A 12,868-nucleotide genomic window follows, 5' to 3' on the forward strand; every position below is an offset into this window, starting at 1 on the left:
AATCTTACCATTTAATGGTTATACACTGCAAAAAAAATCTACAAAAATAACTGAAGATTCTAATTACTAAAGAAACACTTTTAGCCAAGTCCAAATAACAAATATGGCTTTCAAATATTGATGGAGAGTATAAGGCAACAAGTTCTTATTTTCTTATTGACTATTACCAGGTTCCAGACAGTGAATTAGGCTTTTTCCAAGTTTTAGTTCAATATGTAAACTTGAAAATCATTACGTTGACTCCATCAGCAATTTATTTCATGGAACACTTGTAGACTTTCAAAATCAATATGTCTCTTGAAGAGTTGAACCTTTAATTGTAACTTGTTTCCTGGCAGGATCTGACTAATGACATTTTTATGCTCTCCTAAGTGTTCTAGCATTTGGGTACTGTTCAAGTAATCCTTGCCGTATAAAAACCACAAAAAAGCAAAAGATACTTTTATTATGTTCACAGATTCTATAGATTAAATATCTGGGAAGGACTCCCTTTTCTCTGCAATATAGGAGGCTACTGCTAGGAAGACTGAAAAATAAAGCTACTCAGGAGGCAGAGATCTAAGGATCAAGGTTCAAAGCCAGCTGGGCACAAAAGGACCTGAGACTCTTATCTCCAATTAACCTCTAGAAAATGTGAAGTGAGGGGCATCTGGGTTGGTTCCATACTTCATCTGATATATTATATATATATGCGTGTTTAGTTATTTGAAATAGGAGAGGGAAGGGGGGAAAACAAGATGAGAAGCAGAGGTGGGGGGAGGGAAATGGGGACCAAGACATGAGAAAGGGTATCAATGTTTGTGAAGTAATGCACCCTCTAACTGGTGAATATAATGTAACCCTTCTATTAATTACAATAAAAATATTTAAAAAAAGAAAATGTGAAGTGAGGCTTGGCTCAAGGGTAGGGTGCTAGCCTTGAGCTGAAGTACTCAGGAATAAGGCCCAGGCCCAGGGATAGGGCAAGTAGCCTTGAGCTGAAAAGCTCAGGGACAGTGCCCAGGCTGATTTCAAGCCCCATGACCCACAAAAATAAAGAAAAGAAAAAGCTGACTCAATGATTTCAGTAACTAAACAATTAAAAGATATTCCAAAGCTGGGAAGCACTTACATGATGGATAGTATCAGTTGTCAGTTGGAACGTTGACTGTTAGCTGAACATTTACAAGTAGTCTTTCTGTGTAGTTATCTCAAAGCACAATAAGTGAATTTCAATAAGTAATTCAATACAGATCTAACTAGGTTGGAATTATAACTTAGGAATAGACTAAAACCCTACCAACAAAAGTGTGAAGACAGTTAAAAACTTGCTGAAAAGAGAAAATCTACAATTTCAAGACTCAAGTGAATGTGACATAAAACAGAACATAATAAAATGCAGTGGGCAGCACAATGTGCTGGCTTATGCCTGTAATCCTAGCTACTCAGGAGGCTTAGATCTGAGGATTGCAGTTTAAAACCAGCCCAGGTACCAAAGTCCATATAACTCATCTCCTATTAACCACTGGAAAACAGGAAGTGGTGCTGTGCCTCCAAGGGTAGGGTGGTACCCTTGAGCTGAAGAGCTCAGGAACAGCAATCAGGCCCAGAGTTCAAGACTCACAACCAACAAAAAGGAAAAACTTACTATATTATACTCATATATTACATACATATATTTTACATAAATATTTACATATACATATATATTATAGACATATATATGTCTAATATACAACATATTGTATATAATATGATTATGTATGTATATAATATACTTATATGTTAAATATTATTCTTCTATTATATCATATATATCCATATATATAAAGAACATAGGTATCCTGTACAAATGCAGAACATGTGGGCATTATTTATAGTATTTACTGACTAAAGTTACTACTTGAAATTAACTTTGAGTAATAGTATTTGAAATTACCTTTCAGTTTCATAGGATAACTTTTACATCCTCTATGCTATTTTTATTAACTATGAATTATTTTCTTTGTCTTTGGTTAAAATACAGGCCTAACAGGCATGTTCCTGTTGGAAAATGAAATCATCGTTGTGACTATTTTTTAAAGAAATTGTCTACAATTACATGGTTAGTAACTATCACTACATGATGTTGAAAACTAAAGTAAAATCTCATTTTTAAATAGAACTACCATACATTTAGTAAAATACAATATTATGAACAAATAAATCAAAATGAGACTGGCTTGTGAAGGGGAAGGAGGAGACTAACAGAAGTTACAACTATGTCCCTAATATATACATAAATGGACATTAAAATGAAATTGATGCTAATAAAAAATGAATAGATTTGACTTTCCTTTCCAGATGTTTTGAATACTTAAGTATTCCTGTGATTTTTCTAGAAGTGCTTACATGCACTTCTACTTTTCAGTTTTCTGTAGACTCCTTTCCAAACACAACTTTTTTCCCTTTCACCTATTTGCATAATGACAATAACTTTTAAATTTTGTACATGGCTTTAAAGTTCTTAATAATTTTCATATCCATTTTCAGTTGAATTTTATAACAGTCATTTTAGATAGGTAGAGCTGAGTAATTATCTCTATTTAAAACATAAGTAAGAAGGGGCCAGGAGTTTGGCCTAGTGCTTGCCAGGAGTGCTTGCCTAGCATGTATGAAAACCCAGGTTCCATTCCTCAGTACCATATACATAGAAAAAAAAAAGCTGGAAGTGGTCCTGAGTCTCAAGTGGTAGAGCTCTAGCCTTGAGAACATACAAGGACAGTGTTCAGGCCCTGAGTTCAAGCCCAGGACTGGCAAAAAATAAATAAATAAGGTTTGGGGATGTCAGAAAAATCCTGCAAATCTATATTTTTATTTAAACTTGCTGCATGAGCCAGCATTTAAGGAAAGAGAAACCATTCAATCTCAAGAAATTCAGGCTTAATAGGAAGCATAAATAATTCAAAGTTTAGTTGAAAAGCACAAAAAGTGATTCTCAGTAGAACTGCAACTGTAATCCTGATTCTATCACAGTTAAAAAGCACCAAAACACACAAGACTTCACTCTTGGTTTTGGGGGCCAGAGCCACACCATGTGTCTAAAGATGGACCAGCAATATGGTCTTGCCCTAGAACTTAGATCTAAATCAATACACTTTGTTCAAAAGGGCCTTGTGTCATTCAGGGTCCTAGCTTTGTGTTTTAGAATATTGACCAACCCTGGGTGGATTTCTGTGAAATGACTCACATGTGGTAATATGGAAAGCGCTCATAATTCTTCAAATTGGTATCACTCCATACCTGGAGTTTATTTAGTTAAAAAGGACATGAAAGGGCCATGTACCAGTGGCTCTTTCCTGTTATTCTTATCTCCAGTTTAACCACTCAAAAACCAGAGGTGGAAGTATGACTCAAAGTGGTGGAGAACTACAAAAGAACTCAGGGACAGGACCTAGCCCATGAGTTCAAGCACAACAACAAAAACAAAGTTCCACCTCATTGGTTTCCATCTAAGTGTGCTACTATTAATGAATCTCAAATTTTACAAAAGTTTAACCATTTTGGTAAAAATTATAGACACTAAGCATTATAATGACTCCCATTTTCCTATTTTATGGGTATTTCCTTACTAAAATCAGGGATTTTACCCCCATGGAACATCTCATTGCTGCATCATTAGTTTGCAAAAGACAGCCACTAAAATACTACAGGACATTCATGCTCCTAGTGCCAGGGTACTTGCCAGTGTATCTGTCTTCTGGAAGGAAGACATCTTTAGGGGTGATGTTGGTAGCTCTGCAAAGTAAGGAAAATGAATGACTGAGCCACACATAATTCACTCCAACAGTCATATAACTCTAAATCTTTAGATACATTCGTGTATAATTTTAAGGCACTTCTGAATTCTCAGTCATTTATCACAGAATATCAGAGACCACATTTAGTTGGCCAACCAAGCAAGCAATTTGAAATATTTCAACTCCCTAAGCTAGTAATTTAGATCCTATAAGACCTAAAACATCATAGAAGGGGTCAGAATGAAGGACAACTGGGGATGTGGACAGCTAATTTACACAGATTGACGATTTATCACATCATTGTTTTGTTAAATACTGAACCAAGTATTAACTAAGCAACTCAATATATTTTTTATTCTTTCTAGTTTGAACAATTCAATCGTGTTTCCTCATGCATGATGAAAATATACTTTGCCATAAAAGACATAGTTTGAGGCATGAAGAAAAATTGATAGTGATTATATCCAAAAATATATTTATATAGAGAAGCATTGAGTTGCACATTTACAGGGTACTTATGTATTATGTAAATAATAACTCAACAAGGTTAATGAACAAATAAATTAGTCAGACACGGGCAGTTCACACCTGTAATCATATCTACTCAGGAGGCTGAGCTCTGAGTTTCACAGTGCAAAGCCAGACTGCAGAGAAATCCAGAGATTATGACCTCCAATTAACCAGCAAAAAGTGGAAGTGGAGGTATGGTAGAAGCCATAGAGTAACAGCCTTAAGCAAAAAAGCCAAGGGAGAACGAAAGGGAAAAACACTAAGTTCATACCCCAATATTGGCACAAAAATAAAATTATTCTCCCTAAACTAATGTTATAATATTTCTTTTTTTCTAGAAAGTCTACTTCAGAAGCCCATCCTATAAGAAAATTCTCAATGTAAAAACTGATAAAATTTTCAGGAGTATGTACTACTCATAGCATTAGCCATTTTAGTACTTTTTTGTGCTTCTCTAAAATTTTGAGAAATTATAGATGTAACTGTAAAGTATAAACACAATGACATATTTAAATTTTATATGATAAGCCAGGCATGGTAGCTCATGCCTGTAATTCTGCTATTCAGGAGGCTGAGATCTGAGGATCAAGATTCAAAGCCAGCCCAGGCACAAAAGGACCTGAGACTTTTATCTCCAATTAACCTCTAGAAGAAAATGGGAAGTGGGGGCTGGCTCAAGGGTAGGGCAGTAGCCTTGAGTTAAAGAGCTCAGGGACAGCATCCAGACCTAGTTCAAGCCCCATGACCCACCCACCTCCCCCAAAAAAGTTACATGATAGATACCAACCTCATTTTAAAATTTTGTTTTGTTATGGAGCCAACTAATTTATTGAAATTAAAGAGCTATTTGCAAAACTAGAACTATATACACATATAGTAACCATTATAAGGCTATGGAATGCATTCATAATGATCCTGTCTCAGCAATCATTTTTAGAACTATACTGGCAATAGTAAAATCAACTGAGACAAGCAGAGGTGTTCAAGGCTTCTGAAAGTCTCTGTTGTATTTAAACAATTTTTACTACTTTCACAGAACTTAATTCTGTACATGCAAATGAACCACTTAGAGAATACAGACTTGTCAGGAATTTACATGGCCCTACTTCCTTTCCATCCCTGAGGTACTTCTCTTTATAAATTGGAACTTCTGTCTCATTTTATTTTCTTCTAAGGCTTTTTTTAAAAAGTATAGCCAAACCAGAGCTAGCTGCTGAACCATTCAATTGCCACATCAGGCTAAGCCTAGCTTATTTTAGGGAAAATGTTTAAATATGGTAATAGGATTTAGAATATTCTTGCCAAGACAATGTAGGCAAGCATGTAACTTTATGAAAGAATCCACCTGTGATATTATCTTATTCACAGTCTACTTCTGACATGTCATTTTTGAGGGCCAGTCTTATTTTTGGGACAGCTTAAATAAATAAGTAATTTAATTTTCCCCGGGATTTCACTTTGAAAACTCTTCTACAATTCAATTTTCTATATCACTAAGCACCGCTTTGCTTCTAATAAGGCCTTGCTGGAGGCTTCCATTATGGCTGGTGATTTCTGTCATGATTGAACATTGCCTTTGACAGAATTTCTTACCTTTCCTATCTGCACAAATGGTTCTACAGCATCACTTTGCCTCACTATACAATTCTACCTATCTACCATGGTGTAGGATCTCAAACTCAATCTCAATTTTCATTTATATTAATCTTTACATTCTATCCTGCGTGCTAGATATTGGAAATATTCTCCATAAGTTATCTTTGTATTCCTCTGTCTCTGATATTTTATAAACCAATAAAAAATTTTCCCTCATTTTTTTCAGTACCAGATATCAAAGCAAGGAAAAATAAGCATTATACACTGAAATATATCCCTTTTAAAGGAGAAATAAATTTGTCTCTTAGTTAGTGGCTGAAAATAAAATTTTTCCTGCATAACATTTTCTGAGTTACATATAAATCATATGATATGTTGTCTTAACAGTATTTACATGAGAACTTACGGTATTAATGGCAATGAAGGAGAATTAATAACAGGAAATCTTTTTTATAGGCTAAAGTGTATCAACAGGAAAACAATAAAAAGGTATGTTAAAGCTAGTCACCAAGTAGCTCACACCTGCAATCTAATCAATCAGGAAGCTGAGATCTAAGGCTAGAGATTCAAAGCCAGCTGAGTAAGATAAATCCATGAGTCTCATCTCCAATTTACCAACAAAGAGCTGGAGTGGAGGTGTGTGAAGAGGTAGAGTACCATGAAAAAAAGCCAAGGAACAATGTAAGGCCCTACGTTTAAGCCTAGTACCAGCACAAAAATAAATAAATAAATAATAAACTTACTCTATGTTGAATATATATCTCCCATCACATCAGAATATGATGTTAATTGGGGGGGGATTACTTTAGATGTATCTGGCTAAAATGAGATCATTTGAGGCCTACACTTGAATGTGTATGGTGTCCTTAAGAATCTAAGTGTAGAAAGAGACACATCATGGGGAACACTATAGGACAAAGAAGAAGGCAAAAACTAGACTTATGTACCTCTGTACTAATAAATGCCAAACATTACTGAAGAAACGCTAGAAATTGGAAGGTAACAGGAAATGACACCCTTACTGCTTCAGAGGCAATATGGCCCTGTCTGCCTAAATCTTGTTTTCTAGATGTCTAACATCCAGAAATACTCAACAGCAAATATCTACTGTTTCGAGTCATCTAGTTTTGATACTTCTATATATAAACTACAGAAACTAAAACAACTCTCAACTAGCAAAATCAGAATAAGTAAATATGAATGACATAGGAATAATTAATAATAATAGTGTTCTACCACTTCGAGCCACAGCTATACTTCTCTTCTGGCTATCAGCTGATTAACAGGAAATAGGGTCTCATGGACTTTTCTTGCCCTGCTGGGTCTGGCTTTTAAATGCAATTCTCAGATTTCAACTTCTTGAGAAGCTAGGACTAAAGTTCTGGGCCACCAGCACCGATCTTCTAAGATTTTTTGTCTTGTCTTCTAACTGGGGTTTGAAATCAAAGGCCATACGCCTATTAGTTTGGCAGTTTTCTACTTGAGAAACGTCTCCTGTGCTGATTTATTGCTGGAATTTTTTGGTTTGTAGTTTTCTGGTTTTTGTTGTCATTTTTTTTGTCAGTCGGGGCATGGGCAATGTCTTTATGCAGTTTTATGCTCCAGGCTAGTAATCTACTAGTGAAATCTATGATTTCATTTACTCTTAACAGTTATGATGCTCTAGTGTTTGATATGACAGATATACTCTATGAGTTCTATGTGTACCATGAGGTAGGAAAGTAAACCATACAGCAATACTTTCTCTTTCTCTAAATGCTACCTCACCACAGCCTGCAGTGACCTTTACAGACACTCCCCTCCCCTTCTCAAAAAGCATATATGTAGATACATTTTGAACCATTCAAATACCTGAATAAATTTTGGTGATGTCTATAGAATCTACATCAAATTATGCAACAACAATAAAAGTAATAACAGTGTTTTTAATCTTTGTGTAATTCTATAGATTACAAAAGCAAAATGGAAGGCTATACACAACAACCATAGTAGGAAATTAATGTGTAGTGACTTGGTAATACAAGATTTCCACAATGCCTAAAATAACTCACAGAAGCTCCCATGGGTTTTAAAACAGGTACAAAGTAGCAAGGAAGGCCAAAATAGTTTTTTTTTTCAATAATAGTGCAATATCTGTTTTACCTAGCAATTGTATCCCCAAGAGGTTTCCCATTTGCAATAAGTAAAGAAAGTCAGTAGTTTGCTTAGTCCTTTCTATTTAAATATCCATTTTCAGAAGATGATATGTAATACAATTTAGTTTATCCTAAGAGGATGAAACATGCTGATTATTTTAGAGCACTAGGCAAGATGATAAGGGACAGAAGATACAGATAGAGATTGTTATAAAATCCTCTTTGGCTCATTTGGTGAACAAAATGATATGATTTTGGATGGAGTAGTTTTAAAATGCAATGATTATGAGAGATATATTGGATAAGATGCAGCTTCTAGAGTAAGAAATTTCAGCAAAATTATAAAATTTAGGCTAGAAGGTATGATTTTTTTTTGCCAGTCCTGGGCTTGAACTAAGGGCCTGAGCACTGTCCTTGGACTTTCTCAAGGCGAGAGCTCTACCACGTGAGCCTCAGCACCACTTCCAGCTTTTTTCTATGCATGTGGTACCAAGGAATCAAACCAGGGTCTTTGTGCATTCTAGGCAAGCACTCTGCCACTAGGACAAACTTCTGGCTCCCAGAAGGTATGATATTTTAAAATATATTAAATGGAAATAAAACCCCAAGTTTTTACAATAATGTCTTTTTCCACATTAATCCTATCCATGTCATTCACATTCTATGAAAATTATAAGAGAAAAAGTAAATTGCGGACTGACAGGAAGAATAGAAAACTAAGAAAATAATTAAATCCTACTTTATATATTTTCAGTTCTTTTACTGGAACATTTCATAAGAATCTAAATTTACCATGATAATAAAAATGACCTTCAGTATGACGATCAGTTTATAATTTACAATGGTACTAAACTTAGGAGACTTGATAAGTGAGTCTGCAACAGCCCCAAAATTATTCCTGGAAAACAGACCACTGAAGTTATATTCTAAATTTTCCAAAAGTAAGAAAATATGTAAATAGAGACATTTTAATAATAAGTATTTTTCTTTATTGTTAATTATTATTATACAAAGAAATCTAGAAAATGTGGCATATCACAATAAAAATGTTAAACATCTATAAATCACTGACACACAGGAATATACTTCTAAGATCTTGGTGAACTGGCTCACAACAAATATTGATCACATATAGTTAAACTTATCTGTGCCTTTATTAGTGCAAGATGAACTTTTCCTAACAGAAACGTATTTGCTTTAATATTATTATTGCTGATTTCTGAATTTAATTTTTCAATGTTTTTGATTAAAATAGATTCCAAGTAATTGACAAGTTGTTCTCATTGTGCTTTGTATATCTGTGATTTATTCATGTCACATAAGGATGTATAAAGTCAATAGCTTAACATTATTTCCCAAATGAAAAATGATTTATTATAAATACCGCATGAGATTACATGTATATATAAGTATCCAAGTACCTAAGATTCTATTTTTATTTTGAAGTATAAATCCTGAAAATGATTTGATAACTTCATATGCTATATCTGAAAGGAATTTTGTTTTAGTGAAATAAGTTTTTTAACATTTGGGTATAATTTGGTGTTTTGCAATCTTACTTCCTCCCTCATACTACTTTTACGTTGAGAGTCATTGGGGTAAATAATACAATGATTTATGTGCAAATTTATGTGAGTTAGAAGATTTCAATTTTAGTATCAACATCCTGAAAAATAGAAGCCAAACTATTGTAATTATTCTCTTAAGTGAACAAAGCTGTTCAAACTTAGTTTCCAGATAACAAAATAGAAACTTTTAGTATGTTCCTATTATGAATGCTTTGAAGTAATAACTACAATGTAGCAAAGGTATTTTAATGCATAACTGGAGACTGGAAAATTAGGGAAGCCATCCAGCCTCTAAGTCAACAGGAAACAAAACAGAGTAAGCATATCCACCAAGTTCCCTGAGAAGGTAGAGATATGACTGAGATTCTCTTATACCAAGTCCATACCTTCAGAAGGCAATCCTAGCAGAAAACAATCTCAGACAAAAAATAAAAGTCTAGAAATGTGTTGATTATCTTGACAAGAATCATAGGTAAGAAAAAATATTTTTTCCTTAAAAACACATATTGTGTGAAGTCGAACTATATGAAGGCCACCAGTGCATTCTGAAACCCTCTCCACCAATGAGTTCCTTTTAACACAAGTAAAAGTATCACTGTACTAATGGAAAACATTCACACAAATGTTTTGCTATATTCCCCATATAGCATCACATTTATGACTTTTCTAAAAAATACCTCAAACTCCAAAATCAGGAGATGAGGAGGCAAGGCACAAGATACTCTGCAAAAGAAAATTACATACTGAACTACCTGAATTAATGGAAGTTTTCTAAATCCAGGGCCTCTTACTAAGAAAGTATCTTGCCACTGTTAAAATTCCAGCCCCAGATAATGGAATTATAATAGGTAATAACATTATGCAATTAATAATGTAATGAAATATACAATTAGTAAAGACATAAAACAGGGAAGAGTAATAAGAAAACCAGGTAACTTTTAAGAAAAATTTCAAGTCTTATAATGAGTATATAATTATTATAACAGGATGCACAAAATCAGAAAGTGGTGACTCGAGTTTGTAATCCCAGCTACTCAGCAGAAAGATCTGAGGATGGAAGTTTGAAACTAGCTGCAGGAAAGTCCCTGAGACTCTTATCGCCAATTAACCAGTAAAAAGCCAGAGATGAAGCTGTATCCCAAGTGGCAAAGTGCTAGCCTTGCGCAAAAAAAACCTCAGAGAAGTGATTAGGCCTTTAGTTCAAGATCCAGTACCAGAGGGCGTGCTTGTACTCTTGTAATCTTGTACTCTTGTAATATCTCTCTCTCTCTCTCTCTCTCTCTCTCTCTCTCTCTCTCTCTCTCTCTCTCTCTCTCTCTCTCTCTCGCCCTCTCCCTCTCCCTCTCTCTTCTCTCTCTCTCTCGCACACACACGCACACCAAAAACTATGTAGACAAAGACCCATATAAGGATATTACAAAGACATCATTAAAAAGACTAAGAAATAGAAGATTTCCACTTAAAAAGACATGAGAAAAAATAGGATAAGTTAACACCAATATATACTTGGAACTCTAAATGCAAAGAAAAGAGGGAATATTTAAAGACAAATTAAGAAAGAATTTTCTATTACATAAACCTTCCAAAGATTTGAATCTTCATATTCAAGAAGCAAAATATTTTCTCTTAGCAAGATAATTTAAGAAAAATTATGATGATGATGAAAATACAGTACTTCAAAAACAAGATGCATTCAGTTTTAGAGAAAAGACATTCACAGTGCAAAGTACACAGTAGTACTGACAAGTTGACACCTTAACAGCAAACGAACCACAAAATAACGAAATATTGGGGAAAATGGTTTTCAGTGTTGACAGAAAACATACTTCTAAAGTTTTCCAACCAGTGACTATGTGTGGAAAATTACAAATGTTTTGATGAAAAGTCTGATAGATATAAGCACCAATATTCTTTCCTTAAGAGAACCTTCTCCAAAATTAAGGAAGTAGAAACTGCCAAAGAATGATGGAAAGCACCAAAAAGAAGGATGATATCCTCTCAACTGTAATTAACTCTAAACAAGCAATTTCTATCATTAAATAATAATAGTAATAAAAGACAGACTACATTTATTGGGGGAGGAGGGTGGTGAACACTGTACCTAAGCTGAGCACTGATGACTCATGTCCATAATCCTAGCTACTGAGGTGTTTGAGATCAGAGGACTGTGGTTTGGGCCAACCTCAGGCAGCAAAGTCTGTGAAACTCTTATCTCCAAATAATAACCAAAAAGCTAGTAATTGTAGAGTATCAGCCTTGTGCAGAAAAACCCAAGAAATAGTGAAAGTCCTGCAGTTCAGGCCTCAGTACCAGGACATTAAAAAGAAAATTAGCCATCATAAGGGAAAACCAAAAAAGAAATTTTAGGTAACAGATTTAAAGCTATCTACAATCTTAGGAAAAGTACTAAGATTCTGAACAGATATACTTCTTAAGTATGGATAATACAGTTTTAAGAACTCCAGTTAAAATAGAAAAAAGAAAAAAGAACTGGAAAAACACTTCAAAAAACTACTTAATAATGTTCAAGCAGAGTGTCATCAAGTTATATGGAATATAGTAAACATAATTACCAAATACTGGGCCCGGGAGTTTGGCCTAGCGGTTAAAGTGCTTGCCTAGCATGCACAAGGACCCAGGTTCGATTCCTCGGTATCCCACATACACAACCAAGCCGGAAGTGGCAGAGACGAGACTGCAACAAGCAACAGAGAGCAAAAGCAAGCAAGCGGAGCCCAACCGAGTGGTGGCCTGAGCGAGCGGGGCTGGAGCGAGCAGGGCCAGAAAGAGAGAAGGGGGCCAAAAAAAAAAATAAAATAATTACCAAATACTGACTTGTAACATATTAAATTCCATATTAATATCATTGTTAAGTAAGTTTAAATAGCCTCTATCACAAGCAAGCATTATATATTTACTATCTTATTTAATAGTAATTATTAAAGATAATATATTATGTCAAGCCATTAAATTAGAAAAATTATTTAATTATTTCCTGGAAAATTACAACATACTAAAACTGTCTCTAAAAGAAGTGAAAAATCAGAATAAATCTTTAAATACTGAAAAAATTCAGCTTTGCAATTCTTAGCAGAAAGAAGAGAGCAGGAGGAATTTCAATACCAAACTTTACACTCTACTACAGAGCTATAGTGACCAAAACAGCTTGGTACTGGCACAAAACAGGCCTGAAAACCAATGGAATAGAACTGAGGACCCAGATATTAACCCACAGACCTATGGCCAACTAATCCTTGATAAGGGAGCAAAAAATAGAATGGAAGAAAGACAGCCTCTTCAA

Source organism: Megascapheus bottae, chromosome 20, assembly GCF_031878675.1.
Source record: "Megascapheus bottae isolate mThoBot1 chromosome 20, mThoBot2.hap1, whole genome shotgun sequence".
NCBI classification, from domain to species: Eukaryota; Metazoa; Chordata; class Mammalia; order Rodentia; family Geomyidae; genus Megascapheus; species Megascapheus bottae.